This window comes from Tupaia chinensis, unplaced genomic scaffold (genome assembly GCF_000334495.1).
Source record: "Tupaia chinensis unplaced genomic scaffold, TupChi_1.0 Scaffold000627_1, whole genome shotgun sequence".
Taxonomy (NCBI): domain Eukaryota; kingdom Metazoa; phylum Chordata; class Mammalia; order Scandentia; family Tupaiidae; genus Tupaia; species Tupaia belangeri.
The window spans coordinates 774,036-794,415 of NW_006160147.1; the positions used below are offsets into that span (position 1 = coordinate 774,036).

General features: G+C 40.9%; 1 protein-coding gene across 1 annotated transcript in view; it reads left to right on the forward strand.

The window, feature by feature from the left end:
• Positions 1-20,380, forward strand: part of PPP1R12B (protein phosphatase 1 regulatory subunit 12B) — a gene marked incomplete in the record, with an annotated part of 227,306 nt that overhangs the window by 86,405 nt on the left and 120,521 nt on the right.

The window sequence follows — 20,380 nt, forward strand, 5'->3', positions numbered from 1 at the left end:
TGCCATATTTTGTGACAGAGAACCTGAGGCTCAGAAAAGGATCTTTTGTTCTGGGTAGTCTAGGCTGACTTTTCAGCAGCAAAGAAAAGTGACAGTATGATAAAAAAAAAAAGGCTCAAAGAAATAGAGCTAGGATATAATGTTTTCATTTGGTAAGAATGCCAGAAAAGGAAATAAATAGTAGGTGATGGATGATAAGATAGAAGGATAGTGATGAGCTATTCTGTAATTTCTGTAGAGAGAAATTATGAGAGTAGTTGTGAATTCACATAGAAGAGATTTAAGGTAGAAGCTAGGAAGAACTTTTGGATTATCAGGGTTAAAAGAGTCCTTGAAAGATGCGACCAAGGGTGAATGGGGTATTTTTTCTACTCGAAGAAATGTGAAAAAACAATACACTCCATATGGGAACTTCATATCTCCATAAAGACTAAGGCTATTGTTACCCCTTTTTAGGACTAGAAAAACAGGTGAAATATAAAAATATAGATTTCAGTTTGACTTAATATTATTTTGAATATCCTGTGGAGGGAGATTTTATATTTGTGAATGTGCATATATGTGTATTAAGTCAAGTAATCTTATACCTATATGATGTAAGTTTAACTTTTTAGATGTTTGCTTATTAGTTTAACTTTTTAGACATTTGTCTTATTATATAAATACAGCTCTAAAACACAATTTGAGAAGGGAAGGAAAATGTTAAATGAATCAGAAAGTAGTGTTTTCTTTATTTTTCTTCTTTCCTTTTTTTTATTTCTTTACATAAAAATTGAGCACACCAGTTTCAGAGCTAACAGGCTTCAGAGCCAACAGCTACTCTCTTTTCTTTTGTTTTATTTTTATTTTAAAAAGTGTATTCATGTATCTATTCCACGAGCAAATGAGAGAGAGAGAGAGAGATACCCCCAAAGGTTCTTGACACCATGACCCACTCCCATGGGGCCTTTAGCCGGCGCTGGGTCTTAGGCAACCGTGTGCTAGGGAGGACTCCAGATAGGAACCAGGGACTTGCCTCACAGAGCATTGGGTTTTACTACTGCACCAGCCCGTCTCTCGTTTATTTTCTTTTCATTGGCTTCTAGACAAGGAAATATTATTAAATCAATTTTTAATATTTAATGCTTGTGTGTTTCATAATTCAGATATAATTTAGATACTATTAGTTTCATCTAGAACCTAAATGCAAAAATAATCTTTTCATTAACTAAAAAAAGCTCTTTATGGCAAAGGAAAAAAAACTAAAAAAAAAAATCTTTTCTGAGAGAGTCAATCCCATGGCCTCCTGGTTAGGGAAGCTGGATCTCACATAGCTGACTGTATGGTTTGAATCCTGGCTCTGACAAATTGAAAAACATGCTAGGCACATTTGTATGTGTGCCCAAATCCTAATAGGATGGAGAAATGAAGGAGAAGGGATTGTGGTATGATCACATCCTTTTCTCTCTTCTTTTCATTACCCCCTCCCCAGCACACCTTTAGTGAGCACCCACACCCTCTGGTTTATAAACAAAAAAATCTTTCTGAGGTGAGAGAAGTAAAATGAGTTAAGTTCAGTAAGGTTATACTGTCTGAAAGATGGGAAAATCAAGTTCTTTATCAAACCGCACTGTTAGATACCTAGTTACATGAATTCTTAATTTAGAGAAACTTAGTTACTGCCTTCTGGGAATTTGATATCCTATAATTAATAATTGTTTTAAAGATTTCATTCATTTGACAAATATCTATTAAGTACGTGCTATGTACCAGGAAGGATAATTAGGCCACATTTCCTTAAGCAGTAGCAGATACAAGAATGAAAAAACTAAATCAAGGTATTAGTGAAGTATAAGATGAATGTGGTATATACCAAGTACAGTTCAAGACAAGGGCCTTTTAGGAATAGCTCAAGACAATAATAAGGAGATGTTAGATAAAGAACTGTTGAACTCAGTCACTTGATATGTACTAGCATTCATTAATTTTTTTAAAAAAATGTTTTTACATTTACTCACTCTGTATCTTTATAGCATGCAAAATGGTTTTTCTACACATAAATACAATGTATATTAGTCCAAAGATATTACCATATACATTATCATCAGCAGATAGCTTTTCATTTATTTGGCTGTTAAATTTTTTTTTTTTCTCCCTGAGTCCTTCCTTTCCCCCACTCTCCATCTCCTTCAGTACTGGCTCTAAAATCTGCAGTTGCTCTCCTTGCTTTTTTATCCTCCAGTCTTTCAGTTTCTGCCACAGAGTCTGATATTCGGTATATATCAAGCAGGGACATACAGTGCTTCTCTCTCATAGTCTGGCTTGCTTCACCTAGCAGTAAATCTTCCATACTCACTTACTTTGCATCAGATGTCAGGATCTCATTTATTTTTTATTGCTAAGAAGTATTTCACAATGTATATGTGCCCTATTTTTTAAACTACTCATCTGTTCTTGGATATTTGGGTTGATTCCATCTCTTAGCAATTGTGACTAATGCTGCAATAAACATAGATGTGCAAGTGTTTTTCTGAATGAATGTTTTTCTACCCTTTGGGAGTGGAATTGCTGGGTCATATGGTAGTTCTATTTGTAGGTTTTTTTGAGGAACCTCCATATTGTTCTCTACAGTGGCTGTACTAATTTACATTCCCACTATCAGTATAGGAGAGTTCCCTTTTCACTTCAGCCTTCCCAGCACTTACCATTCTATTTTTCATTCTTAGCCATTCTGACTGGGGTTAAATGGTATCTCAGTGTGGTTTTGGTTTGCATTTCCCTTATGATAAGAGATGCTGAGCATTTTTTTCATGTGCTTCATGTCCACTCATATGTCTTCCTTAGAGAGTTGTCTGTTCAGCTCATTTTCTCATCTTTTAATTGGATTTATTTTGTTGTTGTTGTTTTTTGCAGGTAAGCTACTTGAGTTCCTTGTATATTCTGGTTATCAGTCCCTTATTTGAGAAATAGTTTGCAAATACTATTTTTTCAAAATATTTATTGTGTACCTGATGCAGCCAGGTACTGCAATAAGCCCAGGTGATATATCATTGAGCCAGACAAGTTGATCTGCATCCTTGAGAAACATATATACTAATGAGAAAGACAAACATTAAATAATACTTCCTATGGACACATGCGAAGAGTCTTCCAAAAGCTCACAGAAAATTCATATTAAGAATGACCTGGGGAACCAGCAGTTAGCGTAATGGCTATGTCGCTGGACTCCCACGTAGTTGACCACAGTTCACGTCCCGGACCCGGTGGCTTAAAACTCACGCCGGGCGCATGTGCGTGCATGCCCAAGATCCCAAGAGGAGAATGGAGGAGAAGGGATTGCGGCGTGGCCATCCCCCCTGGGCAGTGATTTCTCGCTTTCTGTCTCTATGTCTCTATCTATCTGGCGAGCGCACACGCCCTATAGCGAAAACCTCTCCAAAAGAAAAAGAATGACCTGTATGAATTTCTTTTTTAAATCAAAATAAGCTTGTACCTTTATTCTATTTTTCTACAAAAATTTTGAAAATTCCTCATACTATAAATAGGTAGTATGGGCTGGTCCCATAGCCTAGTGGTTAAGGGAGCTGGATCCCTCATCCAATACACTGGATGCATGTGCCCGAGATCCTGACAGATGGAGAAATGGAAGAGAAGGGGTTGTGACATGATCAAGCCCCATCGGGGGTGGGGGGAGGGTTGCTTCCTTTTTCTCCAGTTCTCCCTGTCTCTATGGCAAGGGCACATGCCCTCTGGCAATTAAAAGAAAGGGGGGGAAATAGAGGTAGTGTGAATTATTACAGTATATTACAGAAAATCTGCTTCCTCAAGACTTCCCTTCTCCTGGAGGCTTAGAAAAGGCCCTCTAAGGGTGTGATGCTTGGACTGAGACCTGCAGCATAACTGATAGCAAGGTGGAGAGGAGGGGATATGTATCCCAAGCAGAAAATACAGAAATTGAAAAGACTCTCTGGTGGGAAGGTACTTGGTACTTGCAGAAACTGAAAGAAGGTGTGCTGAGTGTTGAAGTCACGGAGAAGGTCTAAGATGTGGTTTGAGGAGTGGGTGGGAGCTATACAATGTATGGTCTTGCAGCAGAGACAAGGATTTGGGATTCATGTGCTAAGAACTGTGATGGGCCACTGGAAAGATTTTTCTTTTTTCTTTTTTTTTTTTTAAGATTTATTTATTTGTTTTCATTTGTTATTGTTGTTGTTGTTATTATCATTATTAGATTAATTTGACCAGAGAAAGACAGAAAGAGAGAAGTGAGAAGGCAAGCCAACAGGTTCAGGACTTGATTCGTGGTTGGCCATGTGGGAATCTAACACCTTTAACCACCACACCACCTGCCAGCCTCACCACTGGAAGGGTTTTTTTAAAATAGCTTCGTAGAGATATAATTTATATACTATACAAGTCACCCGTTTTAATTGTATAATTCTGTGTTTTTTAGCATATTCACAGATATATGCAGCCATCATCACAGTCAATTTTAGAACATTTTTAATTGCCTCAAAGATAAATTTTGTCCCCTTTAGCTATCGATCCCATATCACCTTTCACCCCAGACCTAAGCTGATCTATCAATCTACTAATCGCTCATCTACTTTCTCTGTAGATGGGCCTGTTTTCAGACCTTTCCTACAAATGGGATCAATATGTAGTTGGTTGTGACTGCTTCCTCTCATTCGTTGTGTTTTCAGAGTTCATCCATGATGTAGCATTTAGCAGTGCTTTATTCCTTTTTGTGACTATATACTATTCCATTGTGTGGATACACCACATTTTCTTTGACCGTTCATAAGTTGATGGATATTTGGAATGTTTCCACCATTTGGCTATTATAAGTAATATTACTACAAACATTGGTATACAAATTTTTATGTGGACTTACGTTTTCTTTTGAGTATATACATACCTAGGAATAGAATTTGTGGGTCATATGTCACTAGAAGATTTTAAGCAAAAAAATAACATGATCTGATTTACATTTTAAAAACTTCTGGCTCTTAAATTCAGGCAGCAGTTTTATGTATGAGTTGGACAGGGGAAGAATGGACAAGACTGGATGTGAGGTGACCAGTAAGGAGACCATTACAGAAGAAAGGCATGTGAGAGCGAACAGTGGCTTCCACTGAGGTGATGGTGGAAGAGCTGGAAGAACAAGAAGGGTCTTGAAATATATTTAGGAAGAGGGCCTCATCTACACAGTAGATGAAACTTGCAGGGATTGGTTCCCATTATAAACCCAGAAAAATATACTTGAGTTAGAAAAATAAAAGGGATCTCCCAGAAGACAAGAAAGAAGAGAACACAAAAGCCAGAGTAATTTGAGTGGCCCCAAGTTTTTATCAAACAAATATGTAGACATTAGGGTCTAGAAGTTCAGGGTTTGTTTTGTATTTTGTATTTTGTTTTTGTTTTTGTTTTTCCCCATGAGCACATATACTTGCCAAAAAGAGAAAGAGAGAGGAAAGTGAGAAATCACTCCCTGGGGGGATGACTGTGTCATAATCCCTCTGCCAGGTCTGGGACTTGAAGTGTGTTCAGTCATGTGGGAAAACAGCACTTTATCATGCCACCTGTTGGCCCCTAGAGGTTCAGATTTAAATGCATGTGTGGGGGTAGGAAGTGTGGTTTGGGACCTCATAGGCTGAGAACTGTAGCCAGAATCCTGTGTTAAGGTGGAATACGCAAAGGGCTGCCCAATTCTGAAAATTCTGCCCATGGCTCAAAGAAGTGACAAGGAAGTGGGTATATACAAAGGTCTGGGCCAGGAAAGAAAAATAATTTATGAGACATTTTCACTACACTTAATAGCTTGGGAATCCCAAGGTAAGAGTTTTACATAAAAACTGGGTCTGCACTCTTAAATTCTGAGGCCCAGGGAAAACAAATTTAAGACCACCTTGAGGGACCAGCAGGTAGCATGATGGTTAGTTAAGGGCACTGAACTCCCACATGGCTGACTGTGGTTCAAATCCCAGACCTGGTGGCTTCCTTTCTCACTTTCCCTCCCTCTCTCTCAAAGTAATAATAATAAAGTTAAATAAAAATAATTCATTTAAAAAAAAAAAGTGTTCTTTTTTTGGGGAGAGGTTTTTGCTACAGGGTGCATGCGCTCACCAGAAAGACAGAGATAAGAGACTGAAAGAGTATTCTTTAAAGAACATGTCTACAACACAGGGTTCAAGGGATTTCTATAAAATAGTTTCTACCAAAAATGTACTCACATAAAGTATAAATACTGAAGAAAACAAATCCCCCCAAAGGAGAATGAACAGGTGCAGGTTCTGTGATCAGCTCATACATGTAATAGTATTTTATGTAGAATGGAAACATCAAAATATTCTTTGAATAGGTAACAATAATTAGAAGTGACCAGTTATACTGAAGATAGACACAGCTGTAGGAACAGCTAGGCAAATGAATCAGAATTGATTTTTACAACATAAGGTTTTGCAAAATGGTCTCATTATTTATTGGGTTGTTGGGAAAGTCATGACTCATTTTCGCATAGAAGAATACATCATAACTTTCCCAATGCCTAATATATGGCGTCCTGTTTAAATGGGAGTCCACATATATAAAGCATCAAACAATCACTTGAGACTGCCATGGCCAGGCACAGAAGTCTCTTAAGGATGCAAGAGTAAAGAAAATGCAGTTTCTCCTTTGAAGATCTTAAATCTAGTGTGAGAATGCAAATGAGCAAGTCAAGTATTATAACACGATTGTTCAGTGCTGTGGTAAAGCTATGCATAGGTTACTCTGGGAGCACAGAGGAGGGGAATCTTAATTAGACTGAGTAGGGTGACAGGAAAGGCTTACCAGAGGAGTGGCTGGAGTTGAATTTTGACAGGCAACTAGAAACTAACTGTAAATGGTAACAGTAAGGTAGTATTTTTAGAGAAAAAAAGAAATTCAAGAAACAAGTTTAGTATGCCTGAAGCTGGGAGAAAGTGAGGCCAGGGTAGCATTTTGAAAGTGACTTTTCTGGAATTGATTGATTTATAATTGCCAGAAGGTACATGCTTGTGGACTCACCAGAAAGAGACAGAAAGAGAAAGAAGGCAAGGAAGAGGGAGAAGACACTTCCCAGTGAGTCGTGGTCATGCTGCAATCCCTTCCTCTCTACATCTCCCCTTGTCAGGATTTTGGGCATGCATGCACATGGGCCTGGCATGTTTTTCAAGCTGACAGGCAGGGATTTGACCTGTAATCAGCCATGTGGAATCTGGCTCTCTTAACACTTGGCTATGGGACTAGGCCTGAAATAGATTTAGGTGAAGGAAAAAGAAAAGTTCTATGTTCAAACAAATTTGGGATTAAACAACATTAAAAAGGATCACTCAAAAGCCTTCTCAGGGCTTATTTCTCTCTGGAGGGTAGGAATAGAGATTAGGCCATGGGAGGTAGTTAGAGGTTACAGTATTTCTCAAATTCTGTCTATTAAATAATTTTTCTTTTCTTCAGAGAACTCTAAGATTGGTATTCTGCTGGATATACTTTAGGAATTGTGGAGCTAGACAAGTAGGCCTGAACCAAATCATGTCGACTTTTGCCTATGCCAGGCTAAGAAACTCGAATGTCTGTTCTCAAAGCTATGGAATACCCCTGGGGGGATTTTCCTCAGGGAAATGACTTGATCAAATAAAACATATCATTTAAGCCTTTACAGAATTAAAGTCATTTAGTTTCTCCCTCTAGAAAAACATAAGCTGAAAGAAAAAAAATCAGATGTTTTGAAAACAGCTGAATTTTCCTTCTGAAAGAGCATGCTGGGTGCTAATTCTTCTCTTGAAGCTGCAGCTTTCTCTGTAATCAGCTCATTGTGGAAGCATTTTGATTCCTACTGCGAAACCATGGTGGAGGCCTGGAGCCTGCGTTCACAGGTCCAATTTGAAACAATTAGTGAGCGTTGGGATAAATGGGCTTTAAAACTGGCCACAGCAAGACCTGACCAGTGGAAAATCATCTCTTAGGAATAATCTCCATCTGCAGGGTAATTAGAGGGCTTGGATTGGAGAGTGGGGCTTACGTTGCACTGCTGGCTCTCCTTGTGTGAACTGTCAATAGTGTTTTGTTCTAAGAGGGAGTAAGAGAATGCATACATACCAGTTGACCAATGATAGGCCTCAGCTCTCTATCCTGTTGTAACCGTTCTTCACTCAGTTTGTTAACTACAGATATATCACAGATCTAACTTTAAATGCATGAAGCTAGATACAAAGGGTACCAAATAGTAAGAAACACTGGGTTTTTCTGGGGTTTATAGATAATTTTTATCTTGTTTTAGTTTTTATTTCCCCAAGTTCCAGAGTAATAAAGTATTAACTGGGGCAGGACTCCCTCCCACATGGCCAACTGCAGTTCGAGTCCCGGACCTGGAGACTTGTTTTCTCACACCTCCCCCCCCCCACTCCCTGTGTGTGTCTCACTCTGGTCAAATTAAAAATGATAATAATAAATGAATAAATAAATAAATTCTATAAAAAAGATTGATTGACTTATAAAAATATAAAATGAAGTATTAACCGGTACAGTGGGGCCAACAGAGCAGGAGGGCTTGAAAAGAGTTCACTTTAGGGAGAACAGACTGACTTATGTAACTGCAGACGGCCACAGTCATTGAAGAGTAAACGCAGTAGTCAGAGATTCAAGGTTTGTAGGATTCCTGATTATTTATAATTTTGCATGTGTAGCTCAGGGCAGAACTTCTGGAATAGTTTCTTACTCTAAAGAAGGACACGCTCTTGGATTTATGGAGCTCCGTGTGAGTGTGTGTGCGCGCGTGCGTGTGTGCACACGCGTGTGCATGTGTCTTCTGAAAGCTCAAGTGTATTTAAACACATGCTCTTTACATGACACAAAGGGATAGGAGATGTGGTCCCTATTTTCCAAACAGGAATTCTGAGACCCTAAGAGCATAAGTTTCCTTTACTTAGTGTCACACTTTGACCAGCGACACCAGGGAGACCATCATCCAGGCCTCCTTTTACTTTGTCTTGAATTCACAAACCATTTTCTTCTTTTGGATTTTAAGTGTTACCCATTTAGAATAAAGGTTTTGGTTCAGAGGCCAGTCCGTCTTAGTCTACAGTCCAGCACATAACAGTGGTCACTGCCGCCCAGCTCTGGATGGCTCCTGAGGGCTATGGAAACCAGCAGGGTCATCTGATTGTAAGGGCTGATTAGACTCGCAGACAGCAGGATAGAAAGGGCAAGTGGAAAGCAGTTGGCAGATAACTCTGCAGGGACACTAGGGCCAGCAGCAGCTGTCACAATAGTGTAGTGGTCGGGTTCATTTTCCAAAGCCCCAAGTTTTCCTTAGCAACGAAATGTAAACAGTTCCCTTGGCTAATATTAGAGTGTGATAGCGTCTGCCTTTCATTCTTTTACTCTGTTCCTTCTCTAGCTTTTTCCCTCTTCCCCAACCCCAACCCTAAACTTCACATCATTTTTTATGGGTATCCTTTCTTTTCTTTATAGAAGTGACTAAAAATAGTTTTCCTCCACAAGAAGCTAAAATTGTTTGTCTCTCCCAGATAGCCCACATTACATTCGACTCAGCCCTGGCTGAGTCATAAACACCGTGCCTATCGACCTTCTAGGTTCCTTTGGGGTCTTTCGAAACTAGGGAATTATTCCCGCTAATGTGACGCTGTCAGCAGATTAGATTGGTATCATCTTTAGAATGTTAAAAATTTAAACCAAGTAATTAAATTCTGAATCATGGTTTTTAAAAGTCATTTGATTCATCCCCCTGTCTCTACCCTAAAGACAGACAGCTGTCAATTCAGAAAGATACTCTAGAAAGAGATTTCACAAAATTTCTCCAGACTCAGGAGGAGTTTTTCTTCTAAAATGAGTATTTTCTGTCGTCTAGAAGTCTGCAGCACTGCTGAACTCACCAATTTGTTTCTCTGCTGCTATAAATAACCTCTCTCTTCCTGAATATGAATATTGACTAGGAAGAGGGTGAGATGTAGGTAGCAGTGGGGATATTTCCTACTGCCTTGCCATTCTGGAGGTCTCTAGGTTGCTTATACAATTAGAATTATACTGTGGGAGTCAATCAGTTGTGGAATATTAACAAAAAGAAAGAAGAGCGCTCTTCTGCTTGGGCCCACTGCTTAGGTAGCAGAGTAAGAGGCTTCCACAGGCTGGACACCCTACAAACAGAAGTCCCTTCAGCATCAGTGATGCCTCTTTGTAGTTTTTTTAGAATATGTCTGCTTCGAAATGATGGTGGTGAAATGTTCCCACCTGAGGGCTTAGGCTACCCCTGCATAACTGTGAGAGGCTGGACTTAGTGGGAAGTGCACAGGATTGACAGGGAATTCGAGTCTGCTTCTTGGTTGCTGTATGATTTGGGCCAAATCAGATTCCCTTTCTCACCTGTTCCTCATCTATGAAAGAGGGCTAGTCCCACCTACTTCTAAGTTTGTGGTGAGGGTTAGGAATAAATCGTAGATAACCCAGACATCCCTAAGCCTGTCTCATGGGCTATCATGAGGACTAAATAAAGCAGACTGTGTGAAAATACTTTGCAAACTTCAAAACCACTTAAAGATATGTATGATAATTATTTATGTTATGGCCTGTAGAATAATTTTTTTTTAACCTTGATTAAGAATTGTGTCTAGGGACCAGCAGATGGTGTAATGGTTACATCACTGGACTCCCACATAGTTGAGTGTGGTTTGAGTCCCAGACCCAATGACTTAAAACTCATGCCAGGTGCGTGTGTGTGTGTACCCAAAATCCTGAGAGGTAAATGGAGGAGAAGGGGGCCGTGCCCTCTCCCATGGGGGGGGGGGGGGTGATTTCTTGCTTTCTGTCTCTGTCTCTCCAGTGAGTGCATGCATTCTATAGCAAAAATCTCTCTCTTAAAAAAAAAAAAAAAAAAAAGGAAGAAGAATTGTGTCTAGGACCAGCACTTGGCCTGGTGCCTAAGGCAGCTGGATCTTTCCATGGCTGACTGTGCAGCTTGAGCCCTGGACCCAGTGGCTTGAGAAGTATGCCAGGCAAGTGTGTATGCATGCCCAAAATCCTGAAAGGAGGAAGAAACGGAGAAGAGATTATGGTGTGATCATTCCGAATGGGGCTTGCTTTCTCTCTCTGTCTCTCTCCAGTGAGCGCACACACCCTCTAACAAAAATTTTTAAAACTGTGTGTCTAACTTCAAGCCAATATATAAGGAAGGAAGTCTGCCCCAGATTGTCCATATTGCTATCATTTTAGGTTTCAGGTAATTCCTCATATTTGTTAACGCCCTGCATTCTCTAGGGATCTTATATCCCAAGGTTCTGAAACTCCACGCCCGTTTGTTTTTCCTCTGATCTCCTTGCCTATCGCTTCCAGTGTTATACATCCCTCTGTTGTACTTTCTTGAACCCTAAGGGAAAGGGTCCATCACAGTGACAGTAAGTGACAGCCACATACAGGTACCTTCTGATGCCTTTTCTTCCCTCACCAAGAGGTGTCCAGGAATCCAAGAAGCACTTGGACATTTATTTGAGGCAACCACTAGTGAGCTAAGCATGATAGTGAGCTAATTCCTTTAACAGGAAAGTGTGGGCCTGGGCCTCCTACCATAGTGATAGTTTTTGTATCAAAAACACTACAATCCCTCCCACAGATTCCTTTCCTGATTAGGTTAGTGAAATTAGTTTCTACTGTCTTGCAACTAAGCACGCTCCTCACTGTCCATCAACAATTGGGTATTGCTGATGCTCGGATGAACAGTTCTCTTCCTGACATCTCTGAAATCAGGATCTGACATTCCTGCACACCTGGACATTAGGTCATAGGTGTTCATCTTGTTACCTCCACTGAGTTATGTGCTTTGCTGGTCCTAAATGGGTCTCGATGCATAAATCTAAAAGATCTCTTTTAATACCTATTAAGTAGATAAGAAGGTGATAAAGAAGTGTGATAGATTAATTGCCACTATTTTTTCTTTCTTAGTAAGAGAGAAAACAAAGGTGCATCTCACAATTAATGGCGTTTTAGAACGTGATGTAATGTGGTGTTACTCGGCCAGTGAGCAGGATACTATTGGTCTGTATTTAAAAGCATGACATGGGAAGTGGCTGCTAATGTTTTATGGGGTTTCTTTTGAGGGTAATGAAAATGTTTTGAAATTGATTAATGGTTACATAACTGTGAATATTCTAAAAACCATTGAGTGATACACTAAATGGGTAAATTATGTCTCAATAAAGGCTGTTTAAAAATAACACTAGTGCTATTTATTCCCCACTAAACAATTCTGGGAAGGAAGGCCTAGATATGGTGCTTATAAGAGTTAAGACAATGAGATTTAAGGGCCTTGAGTAAAATGTCTATTATCTGTTTCTCATATTCCGGTTGCTAAAACAGGACCATTGCAACACTATCTCACTTGATATTCCAAAGGCCAGGGCGTTGTCACTTGGTTCCTTAGCACACCACTTAACAGTTCAAGAGCAGGGCTTTCCCCTCCCCCTGAGGACATGCTTTTAGAAGAAAGGACAAGACTCCATCCTGCTGTAGCAGTGCCTCTAGTGGTTCTATCCCAATTCCCCAGCCACTGCAGAGTGGAGGAGCAGTCACCGAACACCTGCTACTCAAAGCCCTTATCAGCCATGTTTTTACAGTTAATCTCCTTCCGATAAAGTGGTTCTTTTTTCAGAGCTGTGAGTATTGGTGACATGTAGGAGGGATTAAAATTTTATGCCCTCTCTCAAATCGCCCCCTCCCATCAGTTAATTTTACCATGTTAGAAAAAGACAGTTGCTGGTAACAGTCTTAAAATGGGCTCTGGTGTTTACTAGGGAAGGGCAGCTGGAGGAGTGGCCACCTGTTTGTTGAAAATTGGGCTTCTGGGAAAGCTATAGCGCAGGTGTGTGTCAAGGTGTGTCTGAGGTAGCTTGACCTGCTCTCACCTGGAGTGATTTGATCTGGTGGTGGAGTTCCTTGCTGTTCTGGTTTTATGGAAATCAGAAGCACAGGAAGTTGGTCTGCGTGTTCTGGAGAGTTGAGACGAGACTCTGTCGCAATTCGCTGGTGGCTCTGTGCGGGCAGCTAATTCTGCTGGGCGTGGAATGGCAGAAGCAGCAGGTAACTTTGGTTTTTGTTTGATGGCTTTGATATTCTGTTCCTACTCTCTCTTCTTCCCCTTTTCCTGCTGGTTCTTCGGGAAGCTGGCCTAAGTGCAAACATTGCTTCAGTGCTGTGGCTGGGGGAAGGGGAGAGGGCAAGTGAGAAAAGAAACATACAGAGTGGTCAGAATAACCAGTTTGGAGCTTCTTGGGTGTTTCTCTGTATTTGTAGTAAATTTAAGCATGTGCGCTGACTTAATTACCAGATCTAAGAGCTTAAGGTAACAGGACAATTAAGGATTTCAATAAGTGGGAGCATGCTACTCTTTCCAAGAGGAAAGTAGAATTGGCGCTGTATGGTAATACGAGGGTGGTAGCTGTATTATGCTGCACATCTCTTTTGCCTTAAATGTTACATAATATACAAAAAGAGAAAAAATCGTCAAATATTTAGGGCAGTTACAGAGAATTTGGTTCAGTTGAAGGGGCAGATTGTAACTAGAACTGGCTTTAAAACAGTGCATTATAAAATGAAGAGACCAGGCCTGGGTAAACGCTTTACTTACTACAAACTGTAAATCAGTCTTAATGAAAATAAATGTTTTCCCATGTATAAGGTGACAAGTTTCCTAATTGACCTGGTATGTCCAGAGGGTAAGCGTCTGGACAAAATTTAAGATCATGCTGAGTCAGGAAGTATAGAAATCCCCTCTGTTTTGTATTTTGTATTTTTCATAATCATATCACTTTACCCAGGTAGGAAACTTAGACATTTACTGAACAAGTTTCACTTTCATGGCCCTGTTCTTCCACGTGGAAACTTTTTCCTGAGATGGGTTTTTCCTTATCCTCTCTAATTAGCAACATCCTATTCATACATGAAAACTGAAGATTAAACCCTGCTGCTCCTATCCTGTTCCAGCTGCGAGCTGAAGCCAGCGTTCTCTCCTTGGCATCCTTTCATAGCATGTTCTTAGGACTGGTTTTCCTAATTCATTAAATGGTGTGCTGTTGCTCTTCATCACTACCTTGTATTGTGTGTCGTGTTGTGGTTTGCTTGCTGGGGGTTTGTGCACTCACTAGAGTGAGACAGAAGGATGGAGCAGGGAGAGAAAGCATCCCCAAGTGGGATGTGCTCACACCGCAGTCCTTTCTCCATTTCTCCATCCTGTAGGGATTTGGGGCACACATGCACACGTGCCCAGTGTGTTTCTCAAGCCACTGGGAGCTGGAATTCTAACCATATTCAGCCATGTGAAATTCGGCTCCTTAGTCATTGGCTGGCCCTATTGTGAGCTTCTTCAGGGTGCTTTTTTTTAAAAGTGTGACTTCTTCACACTACAGATCCTAGTATGTAGTAGATGTTGAGTAAATATTGAATAAAGTTATGTCTCACATGAAATTAAGCCCCTGTGTAGTAACCCTCTATGCCCGTAAGGTGGCAGCAGAGGAGTGTCAGTTGTCTGTCTGGGACTGATACTCCCATAGACCCGACTGTGTTTCCGACGGGTTTGTGGATGAGCAGAACACATCTTCAGTGTTTTAATATAAGGAGTGCGCATCTTTTCTGGCATATGGGAGCCCTTTGTGGACTTCTCTGGCGCTTCCTCACACAAGAGCAGCAGGCATCGATATTGCGCTAAGAACTGTGGGTGTGAGAAGAAAGGGACATGCCCTAGGTTGTGCTCTCAAGATCAAGGCTACCAAATAAACACCAAGTAAACCATGAGCATATTATAGCCGTGAGTGCAAAACTGTGCTCAGGAGCCGGTGGAGGTAGACTCTGAGTCGGCTTTCAGCTTATGAAGTGTTTAAATGGATAAGAGAAAGTTTACTATATGCCCAGTACCCTGCTAGCTGCATTTAATCCTCATAACTTTGTGAGGTAAGTAAGATTATTAATCCATGTAAGAAAATTGCCAGTTCCCTCAGCAATCTCCTCCCTTCCCATGGCCCTAAATACACCCTATATGCCAGTGATTCCAAAACGTGTATCTGGGGCCCGGCAGGTGGCGAAGTGGTTAAGGCGTTGGACCATGGCCGACTATGTGGTTTGAATCCACAGCCCAGGTTTGAAAAACATCCCAGGCATGTGTGTATACATGCTAAAATCCCACAAGAAGACTGGAGAAGGGATTGCAGTGTGGGCATCCCCCTGGGGGTGGCTTCTCACTTTCTCTGTCTCTCCAGTGAGCACATGTGCCCTATCACACAAAAATATAAAAAAAAAAACAAACAAAAATGCATATGAGAAAATGAAGGTTCAGACAGTTGAAGGAACCTGCTGTCCATTACAGAGTTAGTACTGATAGGGCCAGAATTCAAAACCAGGTCTTTTGATTTCAGAGTATGCTTGCTCTTCGGCATCCCTGAGCAGATATGCCAGGGGTTCATTTCAGTTGGCTCGTTCTATCCCATGAGCTCGGCAATGTGAGCACAGTGGTTAGAATCTCTTGATATTTCTTTGAAGAGAAGACAAAACTTTTAGGAAATGAATATTTTTCTTGGGAGATACCACTTCTGAAAATGAAATATATTGAAAACTTTCTGTCCTTCCTGAAATCTAAGTGGTTTGAGAACCAAATGAGAAGTTGTCTCATAGGTTACGTGGCTTGTCCAGTGTCGGTAGGATGATGGGTATAAAGTTGTACCTGTGGGAGACTTCCAGAGCCTTAGGCAGGTATATTGAGTCACAGGAAAGTCGTGACACATTTTTACATAGAAAAAGACACAAAAATATGTTGTGACTTTCCCGACAACCTAATATTTCTATGTGAGGAGGTACTTAAAAATTGGAATTGACCGACAGCAGTTACCTGAATTACTGCTTCTGATTCTTCCTTAAACTGTGATTTTTCTTTTCTTCTTTTTTTTTTTTTTTTTTTTTTTTTAGGGCTCCTGCCTTTGCCAGAAGAGCCAGAAAGACAAAGGGAGACAGAGAGACAGAAAGCGAGAAATCATCCCCCAGGGGGGATGGCCACACCACAATCCCTTCTCCTCCATTCTCCTCTCGGGATCTTGGGCACGCACGCACACGTGCCCGGTGTGAGTTTAAGCCACCAGGTCTGGGACTCGAACCGTGGTCGACTACGTGGGAATCCAGCGACATAGCCATTATGCTAACTGCTGGTCCCAAACTGTGATTTTTCTTTACCTCTCCCTCACAGTTTGTAAGAGAACCCTGGGAAGAATCATGACCTCGCTCTATTTCCTCTGAGGAAGTCTTAGTCGTCTAAGCTGAGAAAGGGAAGGAGAACGTGACTCAATCCCTGTGCACAGGTGCTGAGGTGACACAGTGACCATTGGTGTATAAATAAAATGCAGTAATAGTCAAGGATGCTTCAAGAACTCAGTTCCTTTATAATGGAGCTGACAGTGGTTAAAAGAAAGAACTTGGCACACAAAACTCAGAAATAATGGGAAGCAAAACTGCAAACTTAGCTATCAATATGTCTACGACAGAAATATACCAGCAGGAAGATTTGATTTGTCCTTGACAGGCGGGTGCTCGCCTTCCCCTGTGTAATAAAACTCACCTTTGGCCTGCACTGCCCTGTATGGTCGCCCGTGTCTCACGCTTCCTTTCACTGTAGGTCTTGAAAGACTCCTCTGATTTCACTTTATCTACTTCCTGGCCTCCTATTCACTATTGAAGCTATTGAAATAGAAATTCTGCCCCGCCCACCAATCCAGTCTAACTGCCCTGCCCTGCCCGCGGCTCTGTCAAGTTCCTAATGGTCAGATTCCTTTATCCAGTCAGTCCATCGTTTACCTCGAACCCTCAGCCACCTGTGTAACGTTGCCTAGCGCCTTCTTAGGTTTTTATTCCACCATGCCTCTCTGCTACCATGCTTTTCTGGCTACTACTTTTTGATTCCTTCTACTTTGTGTCCCTTTTCAGCCTGTTTCCTCTGTAGACACCCAAGTATTTCCCCCTAGATTTCCTTTTCTCTGCCCCACTAGCTCCAGCGGTTACTCACACCCCATCTTGGTAATACGGCATGGGAAGGGCCTGACTGCTCACGGGCACTGTGTAAGGGTAGCCTTGTCTGGCGATGTTTTCCTTCCCCTTAGTTCTTCATCTATTTAAAGGATTGTGACACACATTTCTTTCTTGACAGGTTCTCAAGTCTTCCTTAGAAAGAGAGTTTAAACAAACAAGTAAACCAAACCATTCTTCCCCTGGCCTTACAAAGGCAACAGCAGGAAAGCCTCTTCTCATGTTATTTGTTCCTGTGGTTTTTGACTTCATTAATGGTCCTGTATGTCACCCAATTGAGAAACTTAGAAATCTAACTATTAGAAACCTCCTTACTTCTCATGTTTAATACTTCACCAGGTTTTGCCTGTCATCCTTAGCAATTCTTCAGTTCCACCCTCTCTTCCCTTCACTGCCCTCTGTACTCTGGGGCCCTCCTAACTGGACCCTTGGCCTTCCTCTCCCGCCCTGCCCCACCAGTCGCCCTTCGCTGTGCTGCATTCGTGATCTTTCTTGTACACGTATCTGACCACACCACTGTCTCGGGCCTCTAATGTGAGCACTCTGTCCTACGTAGCCTCGCACCTCGCACCTTGCCCACCATCCAGTTTTCATTCCCATTCAGCTTCCATTCTGCTCAGATCGCCTCCTGCGGGGAGGGTTACCCTGATCTCAGGCAGCGCCAGGTTTCCTCCCAGAGCACTATTTCTTTGTGGTACTTTTTGTCTTAATGTTTAATCTCATCACTTGGTGTGTATGTCCAGCTCCCCTACAAGATTCTGCTTGAGAGCAGAATTCCTTAATTTTTATATGCAGTGTCTGGAACTTGTCAAAAAGATAAGATGGGGAGATGATTAGATAGAATGGAACGAATGAATGTATGAATGAACGAGCACACGCTTGACCGTACTTATAAATGGTATATAAGCAGATAGGAAATTAGAGCTGATCTTAGACAAAACGCTAAAAACTCAGATTCTGAATTTCTTTCCTAACCTTCATTCATTTCAGTAATTGTTTTGGAGCACCGAGTGTAGACAGCAGCATGGTGCCAAATGTTAACGATGCCACGATGAAGAAGAGTTCCCACCTTCTTAGAACTTCAACATCAGGGTTCGCTGTGGGTCGGATAGAAGGCATTTTATTCAGCTAGCTCTGAGGCCCCTTTATGTTATAACCTACAGTTTAGTGGGCTAATATGTAACTTAGTGGGCTACAACAGTTGTGGGCTTATAATTACTTTTTAGTGTGAATAGAAAAGTTGATATGTTTCAATAGTGAGTTTTAAGGAATTTTTTTTCATAATTAAAAATAAAATATCCCTGAGGCAGGGAGAAGTGGCTGCAAAGTGGATGAGAGAATTTGGGGTGATGGGACTGTTCTGTGTCTTGCTTATAGAGATGGGCATGGAACTGTACGCATTTGTCAGAACTATAGGCCTACGTACCAGAAAGGGCAAATTTTTTTAAAATGGCAAATTTTACTGTATGTAAAATATACTTCAGAAACCTGCCTTTTAAAAACAGTGCTACAGAGTCTCAAGAAAATTTGATTCATCTGTAAAGTAGGGTGATTGGAAAGTGAAGATAATAGGTTTATTTTATAAGCTTTCTCTGAAGGTAAATCTGATTTGGGTCCTTTGGCGAATTCTTCCCTTTGATACCATTCATTTTTTTCTTAATCGGAACTGAGAGAAAATGCAGAAATCCCTGAAATTGTCAACAGAATGTTGTGTGTACGCAAGTGCTGTTTTTCTGGGGCGAGATTACAGTTATCATCTGATTGTTAAAGGTGGGTTTGTTCCGTAAAGGTTAAGGGCCCCAGGTCTGGGAGCTTGCTCTGCTTCCCAGTGGCCCTCTCTTACCTAACAAGGTCATACCGGTGATTAGTACAGGTGACTACCACCCTGTGGGAGCTATGGAAGTAGAGGCATTTGCAAATCCACTGGTCTTGGTACCAGGCACTACCTTATGCTAACACGGATTCAAACTCCTTTTCCTACCTCCCGTAACTTTAGTCTGATTTCCTGTCCCATCTCTCTTAAGGCTGACCAGAAGGTGTTTTACTCTTTTCTTACACATTTATCGATAACTTGCTTGGTATCTGGCATACCCCAGAAAGTATCTATGTTTCCTAACTGGCTATGGTGATAAAGTTTTGTTTTTAAGCTTGTAATACAAATACATCTCTTATGTGTATACCTTAATGTTTGAAATGGTCCTTTAAATATTAACGATCATTTTTCAAAGTTAAAAGTTGTGTGTGTGTGTTTTGATGAGGGTATTTGCACTTGCCAGAGAGAGAGAAGGAGAGGGAGAAGGTACCCCCAGTGGGGTGTGGTCATGCCGTGACCTCTTCTCTGCCTCTCTCTCCTTTCGGTATTTCAGGCATGCAAACAAACACACCTGGCATGTTTCAAGCCACTGGATCTGGGATTCAAACACATAGTTGTCTCTATGGGATCCAGCCACACTAGGCCACGTGCTCACCTAAGAGTCTCTAGTTCTTTATACCAATTTTGATTTTTGTTTGTTTATTTTGCCAACCTAAAGAAGATTAAGTCTTAATTTGCATTTTCTTGCCGACTAATGAAATATTATCTCTTAAGATTATAGCTTTTCTGGTGTCCTTTTTCATGAATTCTCAGATTATGTATTTTGCTGACTTTTTGTTGTTCCTTTTTGTTTTAAGTTGATTTTTTTTTAACATATTCCAGGTATGACTATTTTGCAAACTGTTTATCTAAACTGCTTTTCAGTTCGTGTAATATCACATGGATGTCGCATAATTTACTTAACCATTCTCCCTATTGTTTGAGAGTTGGGTTATTTCTGTCTCATTTTGTGTGTTGACATTCTTGGATTTTGTTTTGAAACAAATTTTTTTTAAAAAAATGGGTGGTGTTGAATTTCTCCCGGTCTACTTTGCAGTCAGTGATAAATACTTAGACAGTTGGCCTGGTCCCGTTGGTTTAGCCTATGGGTATAAAATAAAGCCGCACTCACTGGCTCTGTTGGAGCTTGAATCTGCCCTTGGCATCAGTGATACCTGCTCCGGCCAGTGAACTAGCTGCAGAGTGACCTACATAAGTAAGACATTGTCATTTGTGACAGTGGCTTTGGCACTTGAGGCTGGTGTGTTTTTAATGGAACAAATAAATGTTCAGTAGGAAAAGAATTGAAGATGATGCAGTACTTATCTAAGGTAGGTCACAAGGACACCAGACTCATCTTTAAAGCAAAAAATTCTCTCAGCCATAGTTGTTGCTATATAACTTCAAGAAATAGCAGGGACCACCAAACTTTTCTGTGGCGGGCCAGATAATAAGTATTTT